The sequence below is a fragment of the Dermacentor variabilis genome, unplaced genomic scaffold (assembly GCF_050947875.1).
Source record: "Dermacentor variabilis isolate Ectoservices unplaced genomic scaffold, ASM5094787v1 scaffold_14, whole genome shotgun sequence".
Lineage (NCBI taxonomy): Eukaryota > Metazoa > Arthropoda > Arachnida > Ixodida > Ixodidae > Dermacentor > Dermacentor variabilis.
In genome coordinates, this window is record NW_027460302.1 from 8,739,984 (window position 1) to 8,762,799 (window position 22,816).

The 22,816-nt window shown below is 46.1% G+C and overlaps 1 protein-coding gene and 1 non-coding gene across 2 annotated transcripts in view; both read right to left on the reverse strand.

Moving 5' to 3' along the window:
* Positions 1 to 22,816, reverse strand: part of LOC142567775 (WD repeat and HMG-box DNA-binding protein 1-like) — a 350,415-nt gene that overhangs the window by 69,647 nt on the left and 257,952 nt on the right. The window lies entirely within an intron of this gene.
* TRNAS-GGA (transfer RNA serine (anticodon GGA)) lies at positions 17,352 to 17,425 on the reverse strand. Its single transcript has one exon. It is a non-coding gene; the product is annotated as a tRNA-Ser (tRNA).

Below are 22,816 nucleotides of genomic sequence, written 5' to 3' on the forward strand. Positions count from 1 at the left end.
CTTTATTAAATACATGGGTATGTATAGTCGTTATCGTTTTCTGAGGCTCAGCATCGTGTAGGAGCGACTAGTCACGCCTTTCATTCATGCGCATACGGCGTTTCACTCACGGCAATGGACAGCTCGAAATTAAGGGGCCCAGATACACAGCTTCGCTGGTCTCCCGCCTTCACAGAGTGGTATAGCACGCAAGTTGTTTGCACAACGGAGCCAGCTGTGGAAGAAGACGATGACGGACGCGCGAGCAGTGGAATGAATACGTTTGCCCGGTTAGCGCGGCGAATTTTTTCACAGTCCTCTTTGAAAAAGTTGTACAAAACATTTTTTTTTCGAGAACACTGTACTCTTGTACAAACTCTTATATCTGGGACATCTTTGGGTCTCGTGTGACAACGGTCGTTCAAGGGTGCGTTACAGGTCCCCGAGCCCACAGGGGTAACTGCCATTTAGCTTGGACCCTTCCTGCAATATCACCGGATCGGCCGCATGATGATAGTTTCTGCACACAGACGTCACGAAACCTCAGATCTTAGCCATATTGTCATGTAGTAGTTACGTCAAGTAACACCATAGCAAAGATTGTGAATGACGAAACTAAGTTTTATTGGACGAACTTGTGCCGACAAAAGCAACTTAAAGCACCACGATAGCGGCGATCGTTGCAATCTGATCTGCCGGTCAAGCGCGGCGGCATTTATACATGAGTAATCGAAGGTTCCAGATAATCGCTGGTGCCGGCATGTCTTCCAGAAAGTTCTACACAATTCGCGTCGCAACTGCACTCACATTACACAAGCTTCGGTGACAAGCGACAGCGGATAGAACCATCGACAACATTGGAGAAACTTCCGATACATGGCGCGTCCCACGCTGGGCGATAACATTCGTTAGGCGGTGAGAAGCGGTCATGCGAAAAAGATAAACAAGTACATTCATCAATATGCATCTTCGCCGTAAAACAACTTGCCGCAGGTAGGGAACGAGCCCCCGTCTTCGCATTACCCTTGGGCTCCTCTTACCAGATGATATCACGCGGCGCCCTGTTCCATCCACTTTCTGGAGTATTTATGCTTACTACAACACTCCGTCCCCCTCCCCCTAGGCGCGTTACGAGCGCTACCACTCACAAACGTTGCCGGCGGATATAGGACACACTTTCTGCCGCAGGCGTCACGAGTACGTGATCTTTTTGGGTGAAGGCAACGACCTGAAGGCATCAATGTTGCGGGATTCCAGACGTTCGTTACCTAATGAACGAGAACAAAGGGAACCGAGGGGCCCGATTTTACAGCCTAGCTGTAAGTCGCTAGCCGATTCGTCCATCCGTCTGTCTGTTCCCTCTACGCTGAAAACTCCTCCGTCACAACCTAATGCGCATGCGCAAGAAAGAAAAAAAAAAAAGAGGCGCAGGATTGGATGCGCCAGTAGTGACGTCGTTGCTTTCCGTCGCAGCCGAGCATGCGCGCAGCAGTTTCTTTCCGGCTCCGAAATCGGCAGGCCACGCGTCATACGTATGCCTGAGGAGCGGGCACCTTTCGATCAGCAAGGTCTCGAGCAGACAGGGAAACGAGCTCGTCTACGCCAAGCCAGTGAAAAGTTCCGTCAACAATACAACACCCGAATCACTGAACATAGCTAAAGGCATTTCCACATAGGTAAACACAATGCAATCGGGCTATGAAGACACAGAAAATAGACTTCGCCGCTGCAACTTGCTGTTCTTTGGAACCACAGATGAGAAAAGCGAGTGTTGGTCACCATCGCTATCAATAATCATTGACATATCTCACCAACACCTTGGTATCACTATCGATCCAGCTGAAACAGACAACGCGCATTGCCTCGGCCAATACAACGGTGAGAAGACTAGACCGGTCATTGTCAAGTTCCCATTTGTTAAGGATAAGCAGTGCGTCTTAGAAAAAGACGTCGGGCGAAGATTCAGCGAGCCAGGCGCCTTACAGGTACGACGTTTCTTTTTTGAGGACCTGGCTATTACGCTTTCACTACGGTGGTCGGAAGCCTAGAACATCGTCACGAGCCTTATGCTCTTCCAAGTGTGGCAAGCCATATGAATGATGCTACAGGCCGTAATGAAAAGCCTGGGGCCTTGCAAGCGTCACAAAGCTTCATAAAGCCGACACGTTTGGTTCTCCACAACTCGGAATAAAGTTCGGCGAATTCAGGAACAATGGCTGACGGCGAAGCCGACACCAAGAAACCTCGCCTACAACACAGCAAATATGATGATACAACATCGAATTATGAGCTAAGTGATGAAGAAGAGACGGATGAAAATGCACCATTTACCTTGGTCACGTATAAGAAAAAGCGAGCAGAAGGCATTCTGGTTGTCTTTCGCCCAACGAGTGTAGGTACTACTTTTTGGCAAGTAAATCCGAAATTGTTTCCGCTGGCAAGGAAAAAGTACAGCCTTTCAGGACGAACAGAGATGGAAGTTTCAGTGTCAGCGTTGCTTCCTTAGCATCCGCAAAACGCCTTTGGATACTCTCAAGTGTAGGCGGCCTTGAAGTCAAGCCCTTCATCCCAGAGTCATACACGCGAAACGTTGGGAAAGTAAGACATATGCCTCTGCAGTATACAGACGAACAACTCGTAGACTTCTTGAAAGACGCAGGAGTTATATCGCCACGCAGACAGATGAGGTATTCTCGCCAAGAAGATGGAGCAGTAAAGTGACATCCAATTCACACGGTAATTCTGGCTTTCAGAGAAGATCGCCCTATTCCAGGAAGAAGCTGCCTAGGCTTCACCAGTCATCCTGTCGAGGAATATCTAAGACCAGCACTCCGCTGCTATAATTGCCAGAGATTTGGGCAGATGTCGAAAACCTTTCACAGCACACGTCGATGCAAAATCTGCTCAGAAGATCATGACCACAAGGAGTGCAACTCACTTCTTCAACCTAAATGTGCGAACTGTGCGGGGAACCATGCCGCCTCCTTCCAGGCTGCCCTCAGAACAAGGCAGCGGCACAACTGCGTCGACATAAACTTATCCATGGAAGACAACCGCGACGCAATGAACCCGCCCCACACCTTGAGATTGTTCATCCAGTGCAAAATCACCCACAACAGCGGGCACCGGAACCACAACAGCCAAGAGAATCAACAAGCTATCCCCGAAACGACAGTGCAATCAAGAAACCAATGAAGAGGATCAGAGTCAAACGCTCAGTTTTATGCACCAGTGCGACGGAAACCCAGACGACAACAGGCAGAAACTAATACACAAGAAAGCTCCAATATTCGCACACATTTTTTCAGCGACCTTATACACCTACTGCAGGAGTAACGCCAGCTAATAGCGAACATACCGCGGCATGGGTGACACAACTGATTTTGCCAATGCTTTTCGCTGCTCTTAAGGCAATCCTATCTGCTCTGCCGGAAGCAAACAACCTACCAGATGTGAAAGCCTTGTTGCCTCTGGAAGCACCATTGTGTCAACAATCCGGGCCAAAACTGCGGCAGGCAGTACATGAAGAACCGCTGCAAAACTGGCTCCACATTTCAGTCGAATGCCAAGGGTCTTCGAAGAAGTGTGCTGACTTTCGTAAATTGCTTGTGCAATACAACTTTCTAATACACTGCATTCAAGAGGCGGAAATCAATGACGACTTTCGCCTCTGGAATTATGTGATATACAAGACTTCTCGTCAAGGTGCTGTTAGCAGAGCGCTCCTGTGTGTCAGAAAATACCTACGATCTTATCAAATTCAGTCCAGTGACGCGGACTTCCCGGAATTCATTGCATGTAAAGTATCTTTTGGCAAGCTCTGCATAACAGTGATTAATCTATATCTACAGCCTTCAAACCAGATTTCAGTAGAAGCGGTAGTGGATATCTTCAAAATAGCTCATTCTAATGTATTCATATGTGGTGACTTTAATGCACACATCATCTGGGGCAGTGATCATTTTGATGCACGCGGTACCGTTACTGAGTGCGCCATAGATAAATGCAACTTGACTGTTTTAAACGATGGGTCGCCAACATTTTTTCGTGGGTATAATTATTCAAGCAGCATAGATGTTACCCTGTGTTCACATGATCTAGTGAATGGTGTGGGATGGACAACAGATATGGAAACGCGCGGAAGTGATCATTTTCCCATTCTTGTAAATCACCTTAGCATGCACTATGATATCAGGCGTTACAGCAGACTGTCCAACTGGCAAGCTTTACGGTACCGCCTAACGATCAAATTGATGAACATGCAACAGTGGAAAGATTTACAGAACTTTTGCAGAATAACACGAATTCATATGCACAAAGAAGATCTCAATTCCAAAAGAATATGCTGCAGTTGACGGAGAGTATGAACACTTAAGAGCCATAAGACGACGATCCGAAAGAGCGTACCGACGCAGCGGAAATTTAGAAGCACACAGAAACGCTCAGAAAATACACAAAGTAATGCGCAGACGCACGGAAAACTTAGCCAAACAGCGCTGGCGCGATTTCTGCGGCACGCTGTCTCCTCTCACGTCTGTCCCCCGAATTTTTCTAGTAATTCGTTCTTTAAGCGGACCTGTAACACAGAGCTTCCCATTTCGTGCTCTCCCTGTTGCTCGGGACACGTGTGAGATAGTAGTCGCAGTTGAATTTTGTGAGCTTATTTACAGACCTGCTTTTTCATCGCAATGTGCAGAATTTGATATTTCAGTAGTGTTGGCTAAGAAGAAAATTACTGCTTGCTACTGGGCCCAACATCCTCAATTAGATAATACTTTCACTTTAAGCGAGCTTCAATGTGCAATTGCATCATGTCGCCAAAAGTCTGCTGCTGGGCCCGACGGCATCACGGACAATATTCTAAGAAACCTCGGACCGACAGGTACAAATGCTGTCTTAGACAAGTATAATAATTTATCGATACAAGAAACTGTACCAGACTCTTGGAAAGTCGCCCGAATCATACCAATTTTAAAACCGGGAAAGACGCCCTTGTGCCTTGAATACTTCCGCGCAGTTAGCTTGACACGTTGTTTATGCAAAGTAATAGAGAAAATAACTGACGCGCGACTTCAATGGTGGTTTACTGAAACAGATGTGTTGTCCAACTATTTCGTAGGTTTTAGGAAACATAGATGCACAGTGGATGCAATATTAGATATCGTTACCTGTGTGGAACACGAGCGTGCACGTGGAAACATGACGATAGCAGTATTCCTAGACATCAAGGGGGCATTTGAGACTGTAAGTCACGTTCATGTTCTGCTAAGTATGTTGGAACTTGGACTGTCTGGCAGGTCCTTGCGATGGATTTCTTAATTTTTATCAGGTCGCAAAATATTTGTTCAGACGGGTGAAGGAAAGAGTGCTGAACATGTTGTCAAACAGGGAATACCACAGGGAAGCGTACTCAGCCCCTTTCTTTTTAACTGCGTCATGGCTGATTTAGCAAGAAGACTGCCATCGCAGTTAAAGTTTTCATTGTATGCAGATGATGTGTGTATTTGGACATGTGGGTCTAATGCTCAACTACTTTAGATGGCACTGCAAGACGGCATAAATATCATTAACCAATTTCTGAGACAGAGAGGAATGATTCTATCACACGCAAAAACAGCTGGATTGCCCTTCACTCGGAGGCAGTTAAAAAAATTTCACCCTTAATTTGGAAGGACAACGTGTTTACATCCTGTAAACACACTGTAAACACAGCGTGTTTACAGGAGGTATTCAGAGACCTGAATTGGGAAGAATTGGGGATAAAAGTTAATGGAGAATACCTTTGTAACTTGCGATTCGCCGATGATATTGCCTCGCTTAGGAACTCAGGGGATCAACTGCAATGCATGCTCACTGACCTGGAGAGGCAAAGCAGAAGAGTGGGTCTAAAAATTAATCTGCAGAAAACTAAAGTAATGTTTAACAGCCTCGGAAGAGAACAGCAATTGACAATAGGTAGTGAGGCACTGGAAGTGGTAAGAGAATACAACAACTTAGGGCAGGTAGTGACGGCGGATCCGGATCATGAGAGGGAAATAATCAGAAGAATAAGAATGGGCTGGGGTGCGTTTGGCAGGCATTCTCAGATCATGAAGAACAGGTTGCCATTATCCGTCAAGAGAAAAGTGTATAATAGCTGTGTCTTACCAGTACTCACCTACGGGGCAGAAACCTGGAGGCTTACTAAAAGGGTTCTACTCAAATTGAGGACGACGCAACGAGCTATGGAAAGAAGAATGATGGGTGTAACTCTTAAGGTATAAGAAAAGAGCATATTGGGTGAGGGAACAAACGCGAGTTAACGGCATCTTAGTTTTAATGAAGAAAAAGAAATGGGCATGGGCAGGACATGTAATGAGGAGGGAAGATAACCGATGGTCATTAAGGGTTACGGACAGGATTCCAAGGGAAGGGAAGCGTAGCAGGGGGCAGAAGAAAGTTAGGTGGGCGGATGAGATTAAGAAGTTTGCAGGGACGACATGGGCCTAATTAGTACATGATCGGGCTTGTTGGAAAAGTATGGGAGAGGCCTTTGCCATGCAGTGGGCGTAACCAGGCTGATCATGATGACTATTATTATTGGTGTTTAAGTATGCACTAGTAAACTGTTATAGTGCAGTACCATTTCTGAAATATTGTTTTAGTGCTACAATTAAAAAAAGCATGAATTCAGAAAAGGAATAAAACGCTGTGTGTCTGATCATATGCATTGTGCTATCAATTTTTTCTGAGTAACATTGGTCGGTTACAGTATTCAGTGCTGTGCAATAAAATAATACGCCACAGCAATTATTGCATGCCTCAAAGCGGAAATCGAATGTCTTTTTAATCTAAAAGATCATAGTATACCGAAAACAATAAACAAGCTGGTAGTGCTTTTATCTTTATGGTGACTTCAAGTGCACAAATTGAGGAAATAGCCTGTTTATATACATATTTATTATGCCAATGACTGCCCCCATATGTTTGAAAGGCTGCTTCAGTAGTACGACTTGGGAAAGGGCAAGAAAAGGCGCCTATTAAAACCCTCCGATTATCAAGTTTGTAGTATCTGACAGTATGTCATTTCATTGATATCGAGGAAGACAGACTTGAAATGATCAAACCAGTTCCACTAGAACATGACATTTACCCAGTGAAAACATTTCTAGCATTACACTCAATGGCGCTCAATGTCATGACCTCCCGATGCAGCGTTCATGCTTCACAACAACATAGAAAAATAAATGAGGTGCTCCATGGGCAAGATTAGGCAGAAACAAGAATGTGGAGGAGACAGCTACGAATTCGGCAAATTTCGCTGTTCTAGACGTTTTTTTTTTTGTGTGTGAGCGCTACAGCTGTTTCAATTCTTTTGCCGACTTTCTCAGAGCCCACTTTGTCCCGTTTCTCTTATACACCAATAAGCGTAATTATATTGACAAGCATACTTCTTTATTTCTACCCGGTGACCGTATTTCACCAGCTCACAAATTTTCAACGTTATCGCTCGGCGCAGGACGCGCCTGTACGTATTGGAAGTTTCGCGACTTATCGATGGTTCTATCCATTTTCTGTTGTCGACGAACTTTGTATAACATGACTGTATACGCGAGATGAATTGTGTAGTAGTTTCTGGAAGGCACGCGGGCACCAGCGAATACGCTGGAAGTTTTCACGACTCATATATAAAAGGCGACGTGCTTGGCACCCAGATCAGACTTCCGACCATCACCGGCTTTGCTCGCCGCTATCGTTGCGATTGAATGTTGCTTGTTTTGCAGAGTACAAGTTGTCCCAGCAAAGAGGCAAATTTGTAATTTCCAGTTTTGACTCTGCATCATTCTTCTCTGTCACTACTACGTGACAGTATTTCTAATAGTGATTTTTCAAGTATACTTTCCCCGCCTAATCCTTACACAGTTGGATGTGCAATGAGCTACCAAAAATTCAATCGTACGACAGCCTTTGATATGATATGGCATAGTCTTGCAGGTGCTTGCAAGGCGATCTTGCAGAAAGACGACGAAGCGAGCTCTCATGTAGAAAATTTGCGCAGTATTGTTACTTTAAAGGCTGAAAGAAACTGTTGCGGCAGGCGTATATTCCTTAATAACCATGCTTTCTTATATCTAAAAGAGCATACAGATCATAGTTTACAGCAGGCTGTTTTAGGCAAGACTTGGCTGGTTGAAGACAAAATAGTCGAGCAACACTGCGCCGCAGCCGAGGAGCAAGCACGAGACGTTCATTTGGGGGATCGCCAGCCGTTTGTGCGCAGGCGCGAGTAAGAACAGGCGCGAGAGAGAAAATGTGGGAGCTTTTGCTCCTTGTATATGTGAGTCTGCCTAGGCCCAACGGAGCAGGTTTCTTAATGCGTGCTGTATGCGTTTGTCCCCTAGGGATGCCGGCATCGCGGAGTGCGGTCCAGTTTGTTTACGCTCCGCCGCTGGCTGCCCGCGCGGTGATGCAGTGGGCACGGACGCCCCATTTCGTGATCGCTGTGTCTGAAGGGGCCAGGTTTTGGCTGGTGTTGTATAAGTCGCGGGTCGTTTTTTTTTAGTCGCGACGATAGATTGCATTTTTTTACAAGCGCTGCTCCAGGAGGGCACATGTAACCGGCAAACGGAGGCTTCAGGAGAGCACCTGAGGTTATAAAGCAGGCGGCGCAGGATCTCCAAGGCACCGAAGCGGTAGCGGGGGATCGAAGCTAGAAGCAGGGCGGGCCGTGGGTTGGGGCCGCGGAGACCGAAGCGTACCAGGGGGTGCTGGCATAAAAATTGGCTGTCCGCGATAGCGCACAGACGATCTCAAACTCCCCTGGCAAGTGCAGGCCTCTGCGAGTCCCAACCCACGGACCAGTCCGGGTTCTAGCTCTGATGTCCCCGTTGCCGCTTTGGTGTCTAATGGAGCCGCCAATAACGCGAAATAATGACACGTTGTTTTGAATTGACTGACTTTATTGAAATTTGGACAATAAACAGTTTTCCGGGTGAAGAGGGCTAAAGGTGACACACGTGGTCACCTGACTAGGCCCTAGACACCCTGAATCCACGCAGGCACAGCTTCGACATGGTAAGTTACTAAGTACAAACAAATGTTTTTTTCTTTCTTCTTGAAAACAATTATTAAAGTAAATTATTAATTATTAAATAAAATTATTAAATCGCGTTTTTTGTAGTAAAACACGATTTAATAAATATAATTGCGTCCACCCGCCAACTTGCGTTGCTAAGTTCAGCACTACCGCGTCCCGCGACTTCTTCCGGAACGCCTAGGGACAAGCGCATAGAAAACGCACTAAGAAACTTCTGCGTAGTGCCTAGGCCGAGTCGTATATTCAAGGAGCAAAAGTCCCCACATGAACACAGTGGGATGCATTCATGTTTGTTTGTGCGCGCTTGACAAAATACTAGCTAATTTAGCTAGTGTGCCTCTCAGGGTGTCTACCAAGTTGACATTTCCGATTTCCCTGAGTTTTCCAGGTTTTCCCCGAGTGCCTTTGCAAGATTGCCCGAGTGGCCCAGAAATTTCTTTTATGTAAAGATAGGCTGACACCATGTCGCCCAATGCTGTCGCTCTCTAGCAAGCATGTTAAAAAAAGGACTTAATCCAGTTTGAATAGAAAGGCGCAGCGCTTATTTTGCTCCAAAATAAAACAGAATGCAGGTGTTAGTAAAATGCATAGCGAATAGAATATCTTCGAAAAAAATGGTAACACCGATTGCGAATTCAGTCGAGCAATCTCAAATACGAATAAAAAAGAGATGCACATAGAAGCAAATATTTTCTAATATGAGCTATTCTATCAACTTATAGCTAGCTCATAGGTATGAGGACCGAACTTCGTAAGAAGTGAGGTTCTTTCTCAGCAGCTGGAAAGTCAACCTCAACTGTCCTGACCTACTCTCAACTCGCGCACAATGCCTCAATATGCGTTTCGCTGCTTTTAAGTGTTTGGTGAAAATAAAACACTGACTGACTGACTGACTGACTGACTGTGACTGACTGACTGTGACTGACTGTAACTGACTGACTGTGATTGACTGACTGTGACTGACTTGGTTTCCATGATGGTCACCTGCATCTCGGCGTCAGCCACCACTTTGTTTTCTGAGCTCAAGCTCCTTGAGGGAAGCTTCCTTTGCCGTTCATTCCTCAATGCGTAGGTCCTTTGTGTTCTCGTCCTCCTTCCGCCGCGCGTTCGCCCCACGGACCATTTGAAGGATCTTCTTGGTCGGTTGCACAGGTCAACGTCCGATTTTTCGAACTCCCGAGGGGCCGCGAAAACATACGAAAAATCGGGCAGTTACAAAAAAGGAATGCATGTCTTTAACTGCCCTTATGGCTTTAAATCGCCACAGGCACATCCGAAAAAGCTCTGAAGGCCTGCCAGTACACTTATTAGGCATATCGATGCTCCTACTGTGACAGGAGATGACGGGTGCACGCGCGTATAATTAAGGAATGCATAACGTGTTCAAGAGGACAGACTGGTGGCCTAGTTGGTACTACATAACTAGCGCTGCGTCATCGTTTCCTTCTCTTGTCCTCGTTTATTGTTTGCGCTTTATCTCAACATAAAGTGTCCCGTAAGAATTGCCCCTTCCCGCACTTGTTAAGCTTCACCGCGATACATTTCCGTATGCTTCCCCGCATGGCATTATTGTACTAAGGCAAAACTAACTTTCGGAAACCGGCTTTATGCAACACATTGTGCTTTCCGAGCGTCGAAGCCATGGAATCGCAATGACCACAAAGGCGGAGTTGGTTCCATTGCTGAGAGCAGCAATTCTTTCAATGAAAAACACGGTACCGAACGGCAAGAAGCTTAACAGCGAACGTCGAAGCAGGTAGGCTTAGCGTTGCGGCGGTGGTAGCAGCTACGGCTGCCATCGGATCTGCGTGCGAGAGTGCCGGTTCGAGGCGGCGAGGCAATCAAAACGGTGGCTTTGATTGATGCCGTTTAGGATCTTCGGTCACGGCAAAAAGTCTGGAAAATCGGAGAGCGAAGGGCTCCTGCATCCAAAATTTCAGGGACGTTCTATGGTGGTGGTCCCGCGAAGCCGTCGGAATTATCGGGCATGTGGAATGTCGGCCGTTCACTGTACATTGGCAACTCCTCCAGCCGACGACACAGCGTCAAAGACAATTCGTTGCGATTCCTCTCTCTTACTCGAGCCCGCATTACAGCGACTTTCGTTCCCTTTCAATAAAATTACAGCTAATTTTCCCTGATAGAAGCAAAAATTCCCTGAGTTTTCCCGGACTACTCAAAGGCCCTGAGAATTCGCAGTTTTGCCGGTTGGTAGACACCATGCACAGGGTGTCTACCAAGTCGACACTTCCAAATTCCCTGAGTTTTCCAGGTTTCCGTGAACGCCTTTGCGAAATTCCCTGAATGAGCCAAACCTTTGTTCATGTCAAGACGTGCTGACCCCATGTTGCCCGATCCTGTCACTATGTAGTAAACATGTTCAGACAAAAATTACTTAATCTAGTTTGAATAGTAAGAGTAATATCTATTTTATTTAAGAAGAAAACAGAAGGAGTGTGTTAGTAAACTGCACAGCGAATAAAGTATATTTGTAAAAAATAGTAAAACCTATTCCAAATCGAGGCCGACATTTACAAATACGAATGAAAAGCAGATGCTTGCGGAAGTAAATAATTTCGAATATGAGCTATTTCTATCAACTGATAGCAAGCTCATCGGTATGAGGCCTGAACTTTGTCACAACTAACATTCTCTCTCAGCAGTTGGAAAGTCAATCTCAACTGCTTCAACTGTCCTAACATACTCTCAGCCCGTACACAACATCTCAGTGTTTGGTTTCACTGCTTTAATATTTTGCTTTGGATGAGGGACACCTGCATTTCGCCGTCACATACTATACACCCTCGGTATCAGGATACCAGCCACGGATCCGACACAGCTCCAGGTGCCCCACCACATTCACCGCGAACTTCTCATTAAACCTCTCCCTAAAAACATGCACCCCACCTACCATGAACCCCGCCGCAGAGCTCGCGCACGGGCGCTCCACAAACACTATGGCACGGAACCGGATGCTATGTGGGTGGATGCCGCATGCACAGGTGAGGACGCGGTTGTTGCCATCACGAACCCCTCCCTACAACCGATTACCACCCTTCACATATCCCCAACTGCCACTTCGGAGGAGGCTGAAGAGGCTGCCATTGCCCTAGCTATTACGCGCACGGAGGCCCGGTATATATTATGAGACTCTAAAATTGCGATACTAAATTTTGCTCGCGGGAGAGTTCACGTCCCTGCATTTCGCATACTGAACTCTCTCGCTTCATACCCGCCCCGCCACATGGAGCTCATATGGGTGCCTGCCCACTCTGGGAATCCTGGAAACGAGGCTGTCAACGCTTTAGCCCGAGGTTTTCTCAACCGGGCAGCGGCGGCCTCCGATCCAGGGTTCTCACGGGAGCGCATGCATTCATTCACTGAATTGACGCAAGCCTGCAAAACTGAGCGTCGGCTCTACCCCCCACCCATCCCTCCCTCGACAATTATCACCAGACACTTTGGAGGCGGCTCCAAACACGCACCTTACCCTCCCCTTATATACGCTCGCGCTATCACCACGTCCACACCGACCCCTCCTGTACCCTCTGCCACCACCCCAAAGCCACTCTCGATCACATTCTTTTCCTCTGCCCGGCGGATCCTCCCCCGCGGGGCCTGGAGCACCTTACTACTTGGGAGGCTTGGGAGACCCTACTGCGCTCCGAGGACCCGACCAAGCAAGCCATCGCCACAGGCCGGGCTGCCAGCGTCATGAGCCTCCGGGACATGAACGTTTGAGTGCAGTGGGGCCGTGCGGGGGCCCAAGGACCTGCGCGTCCGCAACTCCCCTGTGTGCAATAAAGTTATCACCACCACCACCGTCAGGCAACTGTTATATTTAGCGCAAGCTCCTTCGAAGAGGCGGCGGCACGCTTCCTTTCCCGCTGATTCCTCAGTGCGTCGGTACTTTCTGTTCTCATCCTCCTTCCGTCAGGGTGTCGCCCCACAGACCGTTTGAAGCATCCTCTTGGCCAACTGTACAGTCAACGTCCGATTTTTCGGACTCTCTCGGGGCCTCGACAGCGTCGGAAAAAAAAAAATGAATGCATGCCTTTACCAGCCCTTAAGGGCTCAAATCTTCACAGGCACGTCTCAAAACGCTCTCAGGGCCTAACAGTACACTTATTAGGCATATCGGTGCTGTAACTGTGGCAGAAGACGGGGGTGCATGTGTGTATAATTAAGGAATACATACTGTGTCCTTTGACAATTGCCCCTTCTCAAGCATGTTATGCTTCAGCGGGTAACATTTCTGTACTGAAACGAAGCTAACTTTCGGAGGCGGTGTTACGCAACGCGTTGCGCTTGGCGAGCTTCGAAGCCAATCGCGAGGATTACAAAGACGGAGTCGGTGCCATTGCTGACAACGGCAAATTCTTCCAATGAAAAACGCGGCACCGTGCGTAAGAAAGCTTAATAACGAACCTAGAAGCAGCTAGGCCTCGCGTTGCCGCGGTGGTGGCTACGTCTGCCGGCGGATTTGTGTGCGAGAGTGCCGGTTCGAGGCGGCGGCATAATCAAAATGGCGGCGATGGTGGCTTTGATTAATCCTATTTCAGACCTGAAGTATGGGCAGCATGCATTGACTCTATAGGGCACGTGGTGGAGCCGCAAAGCCGTGCAAATTATCGGGCCTGTCAGAAAAATTGGGCGTCTGGAAAATCGCTCGTTGACAACGCTGGCAATACCTCGCGCCGACAACACGGCGTCAATTACGATTCGCTCCTATTCCTCGGTTACTGGAGCCAGCATTCATGCGACTCTCGTTCAATTCAGTACAATTACACCAAATTTTCCCTGACAGAAGCACGAGTTTGATGAGTTTTCTCTGAGTATTTCCAGACCATTCAAATTCCCTGCGAATTCCCGGTTAGAAGACACCCTGGACGTAACAGCAGCTCCTCTTGCCCATATTATCAACCTGTCCTTTACTACGGCCATTTTTTCACATAAGTTGATGATTTCTCGAGTATGTCTTATGTTTAAAGGTTGCAACCCTAAGAAAATGTCGAATTACCGTTCAATATCAGCTGTGCCTGTTTTGTCAAAAGTTCATGAAATCGCAATAAATGTTCGACTGCAGAATTATTTTCATAAGTATAATGTTATAAATGATGTCCAATTTCGGCTTTGAAAAAAATAAATCTGCCGAGCTAGTATTACTCAGAATAAATGACTATATTGTTACGCAATAGCTCCAGGAAGAACGGAGGAAGAGGGGAACGAAGTGCGCTTGCGTGAAGGCGGCAGCGTGAAAAATTTCTTTATTTTCTTTTTTTTAGTATTCCTATTAACGCAAGGCTTACTATAGTATTGATCACTACTTTATTTCATATATTCACACTTTATTTTGATCTTGGGTTTTATATTTATTTTCTTTTTTTTGTGTTATTTATTAACTAATTTATTTCATGTTTTTTCAATCATATTGCCACACGATTCGTGGCCTATCCTTCATGGTGGGTTTGTGCCATTAATTGATGCTTCATCATCATCATCAGGCTCCGCACAGAAGCTGGTGAATCGCTAGGGTAATTCGCTCGTGGTTTGTCCTGCTATCGAAGTCAGAAGGCCAGCGTGTGCCGTCGCCGAGCGATTGCTACGCCGATAAAAAGTGCGCGGTCGTTCATGTGACGATGGTGAAGTGCGACGGCGATGAGGACGAAATCTCCGACGTGACCGCGAATACCGCATCGGAAGCAGATGGGGCACTCACAAAAGGCACCGAAATTGTCAGCAGCAGGATAGTTGGCACGGCCATCCCACTCTTGAGAAATTGCATGTGGTCTAAGTGAGTAACCGTCATGGAACTGCTAACTGGGATGCGCGTTCATAGCAGGGTCTGGCGCTCTTGAACGAGGAGCGAAGTTGTAGGCGTCTACGGATGCGGCATTGATGGACGTCTCACGGAAGTCGCAGTCAGTTAAGGGCGCCCGAGCCCGCGGAGTCGAGAGGGAAGCCGCCTCATGTCGGTGAAGCTCTTCGCGCACTATTTGCCCAATAACTGATGCAAGGTCGGATGAAGCTGGGCCACGTTAGTTACGTTGGCCAGGCGGCCGAACATCGGTGCGGTACGCCGAGCTTTCAAGACTTCAAGTGTACGGCAGTGCCGAATGACGTCACTTACGGAGTCCAGACTGTCTTTTCCGATGAGGAACTGGTACATGTCCTCGGCGATCCCTTTTAAAAGATGACCAACTTTGTCCTCTTTTTTCATCTGAGGGTCCGGGGCTTTGCACATCTTTAGCTCTTCTTCGATGTACGTCGTGCACGATTCATGGGGAAATTGGGCTGGCTGCATTAGGGTTTGCTCTGCAGGCTTCTTGTCTCAGCTGCCGGATCTACGAAGCACTTCCTAATTTCGTCTACAACTTTTCCCACGTGGCCATGCTTTCCTCGTGGTTTTCAAGCCACACAGGCGCGGTTCCCTTGAAGCAGAAGGCAACGCTGTTAAGTTCGGCGGTGGCATTCCAGCCATTGAACCGACTTGGGGGTTGGTAAAAGCTGAGCCATCCGTCCACGTATTCCCCGGCTTTTCCAGCGAAGGTTCGTAGTTCGATGTAGAGTTGCCAAGGGTAGCTGGAAGAAGGTTGCGTATTGTCGTCATCGGAAGCCATCTGTGGTGGCAGACCGGCAATTCGGCGACTTCGGCGCATCTAAAGGATTGCACTTCTGCGGGTCGTTCGTCACCGTTCTTCGGGGGCACCGTTGTTTTACCCCGCACCGTCTACAAAACTGCTACGATGAGGTGCGTTTATTTAAAGGTTAACTCATGAAAAGGGGCCGAGCCGACACCGAGCCGCTGCAAAGACAAGCGCACTTCATTCTCCTCTTAATCCGTTCTTCCTGTAGCTTTTGCCTAAGAATATAACAGATAACCTTGAGAAAAAAATTATACACAGTTCGGCTCTTTATTGACCTACGCAAAGCATTTAATACCGTTGTCATGACATCCTTTCAGGTAAACTGAATACATGCGGTATACAAGTAATTGCGCGTGACTTGTTGAAAAGCTACATAACGAGTCGCTACCAATACATGGTAATCAATAACGAGTCGTTAGCAAACCTTGAAAGTGAAGAAAGGAGTGCCGCAGGGCTCCATATTAGGTCCCCTGCTATTTATAATATACGTAAATAGGCTATGCCGCATTCCAGATTGTCGCAAACTAGTAATGTACGCAGACGACACAAATATCTTTTTTTTCAGGTGCTTCGCTGGTCAATCTTGAAAAAAAAATGCGAATCTTTTTCTCAATCAGTTGTCTTCGTGGTGTAAACTTAACAGGCTATGCTTCGATGAACGCCAACAAAACAAAATACATGATATTTGCTCTTGTGAACAAGCCACCAAATTTTAGCACGAGCATTTCTTACCATGGGCATATGTTAGAATTCCAGGGAGATTGGTTTCAGGAAAACATCTTGGAACGAACACATAACACAGTTAACGGCCGAAATAAGTAGTATCATTAGATGATTGTATAAATTCAATTCCTTAATACCGGCTCCCTTTGCGGTCGAGCACTTGCCCAGGAACTGCTCTATCGCTACCACATGCGATTACCTCGGCGTGTCCCACTTCAAGCTACGGCATGCCAGTCACCCCGATGTCCTGTCCTTTGATCAGTCAATAATCGACAACTCTCGGTCTGTGACGTCAGCAGCCGACGGTATAAATGTCCAGCGCGTGGATCGACTCTTCAGTGGGCTAGGCTGCAGCGACACTGGCACCATGTTTAATCGCTGCTTGTTCTTCATGCAGGTATGTTACTATTCTGATGCCGAGTGTATCCGATCTGATGATCGCTTTCTGCTGCTGCTCCCTTGCGGAGATGCGGAAATCAAGCCTGGCCCGGGCCCTCGGTCTATGTCTAGGCGTGGATCCGGTTCCGCTCTCGATGAGAATGACGATAAAGGGAAAATCAGACATCCACCCGTTCGTAGCAATTGCTACAAAGGAAACCCATACGGGTTCCTCGAATGAAAAGCCTCAGAGTTGAAGAAAAATTCGTCCTGGTCCGGGACTCGAACCCGGGACCACCGCCTTTCCGGGGCAGCCGCTCTACCATCTGAGCTAACCAGGCGGCTAGCAGATGGCAGGGCGAAGTCGAATTTGTCGACAACACACGAAGCAAAGGCAAGTGTTTGACGTAGTAGTTCTGCGGAAACCCGCAAGGTGGAGAGAATTATTAATAAAGGGAAAATCAGACATCCACCCGTTCGTAGCAATTGCTACAAAGGAAACCCATACGGGTTCCTCGAATGAAAAGCCTCAGAGTTGAAGAAAAATTCGTCCTGGTCCGGGACTCGAACCCGGGACCACCGCCTTTCCGGGGCGCCGCTCTACCATCTGAGCTAACCAGGCGGCTAGCAGATGGCAGGGCGAAGTCGAATTTGTCGACAACACACGAAGCAAAGCCAAGTGTTTGACGTAGTAGTTCTGCGGAAACCGGCAAGGTGGAGATAATTATTAATAAATGGAAAATCAGACATCCACCCGTTCGTAGCAATTGCTACAAAGGAAACCCATACGAGTTCCTCGAATCAAAAGCCTCAGAGTTGAAGAAAAATTCGTCCTGGTCCGGGACTCGAACCCGGGACCACCGCCTTTCCGGGGCAGCCGCTCTACCATCTGAGCTAACCAGGCGGCTAGCAGATGGCAGGGGGAAGTCGAATTTGCCGACAACACACGAAGCAAACGAAGCACACGAAGCACACGAAGCAATTGCTACGAACGGGTGGATGTCTGATTTTCCCTTTATTAATAATTCTCTCCACCTTGCGGGTTTCCGCAGAACTACTACGTCAAACACTTGCCTTTGCTTCGTGTGTTGTCGACAAATTCGACTTCGCCCTGCCATCTGCTAGCCGCCTGGTTAGCACAGATGGTAGAGCGGCTGCCCCGGAAAGGCGGTGGTCCCGGGTTCGAGTCCCGGACCAGGACGAATTTTTCTTCAACTCTAAGGCTTTTCATTCGAGGAACCCGTATGGGTTTCCTTTGTAGCAATTGCTACGAACGGGTGGATGTCTGATTTTCCCTTTATTAATAATTCTCTCCACATTGCGGGTTTCCGCAGAACTACTACGTCAGAATGACGATGCTCGCCCTTCCTTTGATAGCCATGACAAAAACGACCCTTCGGCATCCGAAATGTTCTCTAAATTATTGGAGGGGAAGACTCAGTTGGGACGAGATGTTGCGGAAATTAAGTCATTTCAATAGTCAGTTGCGCGTCGCTTTGACGTTTTAGAGTCACGTGTTCATGCACTAGAATCCACTCCTATGTCCGAAGACTAGTTTACTACGCGATTTACGTGCTGAAATAAATGCCTTCACTACTAAGGTAACGGGCTTGGTCTTAAAAAATGACAGCCTTGAAAATCATTCTCGTAAAAACAATCTAATAATACACGGTATTTCTGAAGTAATGGATGAAAACGCTACCACCCTGATGACTACAGTTTCATCTGTGTTTACTGAGCACCTGAAGACTAGCTGCCCTCATATTGAGTGCTGCCACAGGCTCGGTAGAGCACGCACTGTTTACATTCGTCCCGTCATTCTTAAACTTTCTAACTTCAGCGACAGAACCGAGGTTCTTAGGAACGTTTCAAAACTCAAGGGCTCAAATTTCGTCATTAAAGAAGATTTCTCTTCTAGGGTTCGGTTAATTCGGGAAAAAATCTGGGACGCATCAGCCTCTTTTCGGGACAGCGGTTCTGTTGTGAAGTTGAGATATGATCATGCTTTTATTAACAAGGTTCGTTATAGCTGGGATGACATTTGAAACTAATTAGTCATGGCACCCGCTCAACGTGTTTCTTCTGAGTCTGGCCATTTGACTTCCGTTCCATCCACTTCCTGAATTCATCCTGGTCGTTTTGAGAACCTTGTTGTCTTGAATATAAACGCTCGAAGTATTCTTAAAAAATTTCCTGATTTGTTGTCCCTTATATCTATTCATTCCCCCCATATGTTATCGGCATCACAGAGACTTGCCTGCACAATGGTATTTACGAATCTGAGTTCACTCCACCCGGTTTTGTTGCCGTGCGCTTAGACAGGATTAGCGGTACTGGTGGTGGCGTGGCACTGTTTATCCGGTCGGATCTACGATTCTCAGTCTTGCCTTCTCCTCCAGAAACAGAATCCGTGTGGTGTAAAATTTACCTTCACAATCAGTGAATTGTGATTAGTGTTATATATCGTCCCCCCGGATCTACTCTTGATGTTCTTCATGATGTTGCAAATTTCATGAGCGAGATCAACATTGCTTCGTCGAGTTTTATCTGTATGGGTGTGACTTCAACGCCCCTGGCATCCACTTGCCATCATTGTCTGCAGTCGGTCGCGACACAGATATTTGTAAAGAACTAATCAACATTTCCTTGTTCTTTGGTCTCACCCAGGTTGTTCCTAGTGCAACCAGATGAAATGCCGTCCTTTACTTAGTTTTTTTAAGCGCTAGCCTAGCCGAACGTGACTTTTCTTGCGAGGTAATTGATGGTATTTCGGACCATAAAGGCGTTTTAGTGTCACTCTCCTGTCCAATTTCTAAATCTATCTATATGTTTACGAGTTTCCCTGATTTCACTCGTGCGGACGACAACTCCATTACTGATGCCTTATCTCATCACTTCGATACGTTTAGTGCACTTGCAGACAACCAGGACGTCAACTGCCTTGCTAATTACTTTGAGCGTCTTGTCAAATCATGTATCGAACGTTTTGTGCCCATTAAAACTAAGAAAAAGAATTCTAACAATCCATGGATGACTCGTGATATCTTGCATTTGCCCCGTCGCGTTCGAAGGTTAAGGCGTTCCAGAAGAGGCACTGATCCCATGGCAGTGGATAGATTTGTTAAGGCAAAGAAAGAATTCAATCTTATGTTGCAAAATGCGAAGGGTTTCTTTTTTCGCGTTCGCCTGCACAATTTGTTAAGAACTAACCCACGAAAATTTTGGTCTTCTATTTTACCTCGCGATGCTTCATCCACTTCTTTCAGAATAGATAATGACGTCACCGACGACCCGGCGGTGATATCCGATGCATTCAACAAGTATTTCCAATCCGTGTTTGTTTCCGATAACAATTTTATCCCGACACTTACTAATATAGTTTCTTCTGGAGCAATCAGTGACGTTGAGGTAAACTGCGAAGGCATCCTCAACCTTATATTAAACCTGGATGTTAAGAAATGCACCGGTCCGGACGGGATACACAAGGCGTTCCTTGTTCGTTATTCGTTGTGGTCATCAAAATATCTGTCAGTCATATTCAGAAAGTCCTTATCATCCTCTAGTGTACCTTCTTTATGGAAGCTAGCCAAAGTGCTCCCTCTTTATAAATCTGGAGATAAGCAGTGTTTGTCGTACTACAGACCAATTTCACTGACGTCACAGTCATGCAAAATGTTGGAACACATCATTCATAAGCACATCACACTCTTCCTGGAATAAAATAATTTACTGTCTAACATGCAACATGGGTTTAGGCGCGGTTTTAGCACGTTAACGCAGCTAGTTGAGTTCACGCATGACATTTCATTTAACCTTGACGTAGGCAACCAGGTTGATGGCATTTTTATAGATTTCTCGAAGGCATTTGACACCGTTTTACACTCTAAATTTATTGCTAAACGTAATGCTGTACTGAATTATCCACATTTGGTTAACTGGCATTTAAGCTTTCTCTCATTTCGCTCCCAGTTCGTCTCTTACAGTTCGACTGACTCCGCTACTGTTGATGTGACATCGGGTGTGCCCCAAGGCTCCGTCCTTGGGCCGCTTCTTTTTTTAATATACATAAACGATTTGCCACTTCACTGCTCTTCTAACATCCGTCTCTATGCTGATGACTGCGTTCTATATGAAGTGATTAAATCTTCTAACGATCATTATCGCCTTCAAGACTCGTTTTCTAGGTTTTGCGATTGGTGTAACACTTGGCAAATGAACATTATTTTAAATAAAACCGTTCTAATGTCTTTCTGCAACAAATCTTCGCCCTCCCTTTTCAGTTACTCGTTCTATGGCCGTACAGTAGATAAGGTTTCTGAGTATAAGTATCGTGGTGTCATTTTTACGCATAACATGTCATGGTCCAAACACATTGATTACATATGCCGTAAAGCACTAAAAAAAATAGGTTACTCGAGGCGAACGCTAACCCGATCTCCTAAAGACACAAAGTTAGTAATGTATAAATCTCTAAACCGCCCTGTTCTTGATTATGCATCTGTAGTTTGGAGCCCGCATAAGCAGTTAGAGATTGATAAACTAGAGGCTATACAGAAAAAAGCTGTGCGATTTATATGTCACACCCGCCGTGGTTGCTCAGTGGCTATGGTGTTGGGCTGCTGAGCACGAGGTCGCGGGATCGAATCCCGGCCACGGCGGCCGCATTTCGATAGGGGCGAAATGCGAAAACACCCGTGTGCTTAGATTTAGGTGCACGTTAAAGAACCCCAGGTGGTCAAAATTTCCGGAGTCCTCCACTACGGCGTGCCTCATAATCAGAAAGTGGTTTTGGCACGTAAAACCCCAAATATTATTTATATGTCATCGTTACGATCGCAATTTCTCGCCCTCTTCAACACTTTCTTCCTTGAACCTAAACACGCTCTCTTCTCGTCGCCGTGTCGAATCATTAAAATTCTTGCATTGCATTGTCAATTCTTTAGTTAGGCTCTCAAATGATAATTACATTAACTTCGCGCCGGGATCATCAACGAGAAGACATCATGACCTTCTTAACTTGATACCCTACTACGCACGTACTAACATGTTCAAATTCAGTTTTTTTTCCGCTCAATCCAAGACTGGAATTCATTACCTGGGTCCATTCGGTCATGCTCATCCCTAATTTTTGCAACCGCCATCCCAGATGCATAATCGTGCTCACCCATGCCTAGCAGCATTTGTGTAACTTCTTGTGTATTTTTCTTTCATCAGTGCTCTTTTGTAAAAGTGTTTACTTGTGTTTATTTGTGTATTTTCCTTTCATCAGTGCTCTGTTCTACTCTCGGATTTCTTACTTTGCGCTTGCGTGGGTAACAACGACGCTGACAAATTATACTAAACTCGTTATTCTGCAAAAGATGGTGGTAATAATTCTTGAAAGCAACTATGGCCCCTTATCTGACCTGCGGAGAACACTTTTTCTAAAGCATCATATGTTAAAAGCCAATCAAATATACTATCTCAAATTGTTCCAGTAAATTAAGTGCAGTAGGCTTTTTTTGCTTGCAATGTTTTCAGGGTTGTCCGCATCATTTCCGCGCCCATTTAGAAGGACTGCAAAGACGCGAACTATTTATGGACGGCAACACACTATATACCAGGTGCCTACTTTGCCAAATAATATCGACCGCTCCTTAGACATAGATAGCACAACCTCAAAAACGTTTACAAGGGCTTTGATAGAAAATAACTTTGAATTTTCTTCAAACTTCTTTCAACGCACTTTCGTTTTCTTTCGCAATGTCTAACACTAAACCTTTACATGACACCATACTTACATATATCTTTATTATCTTGCGTGCTTCATGTATATTGTTCTTTTTACGTACTTAAATGTGTTCAGAGACTATAACTTGACATGAATGGCTTAACAGCACAAGTGCCGTATTGTAAACGTATGTGTATGTATTATTAAGGTCGCTATGTTCTGTATATTTCATCATTGTAACGTCTACGAAACAAGCACAAACCAAACATTTGTGTTCTTTCTAAACTCTTTTCTTTCTCATGT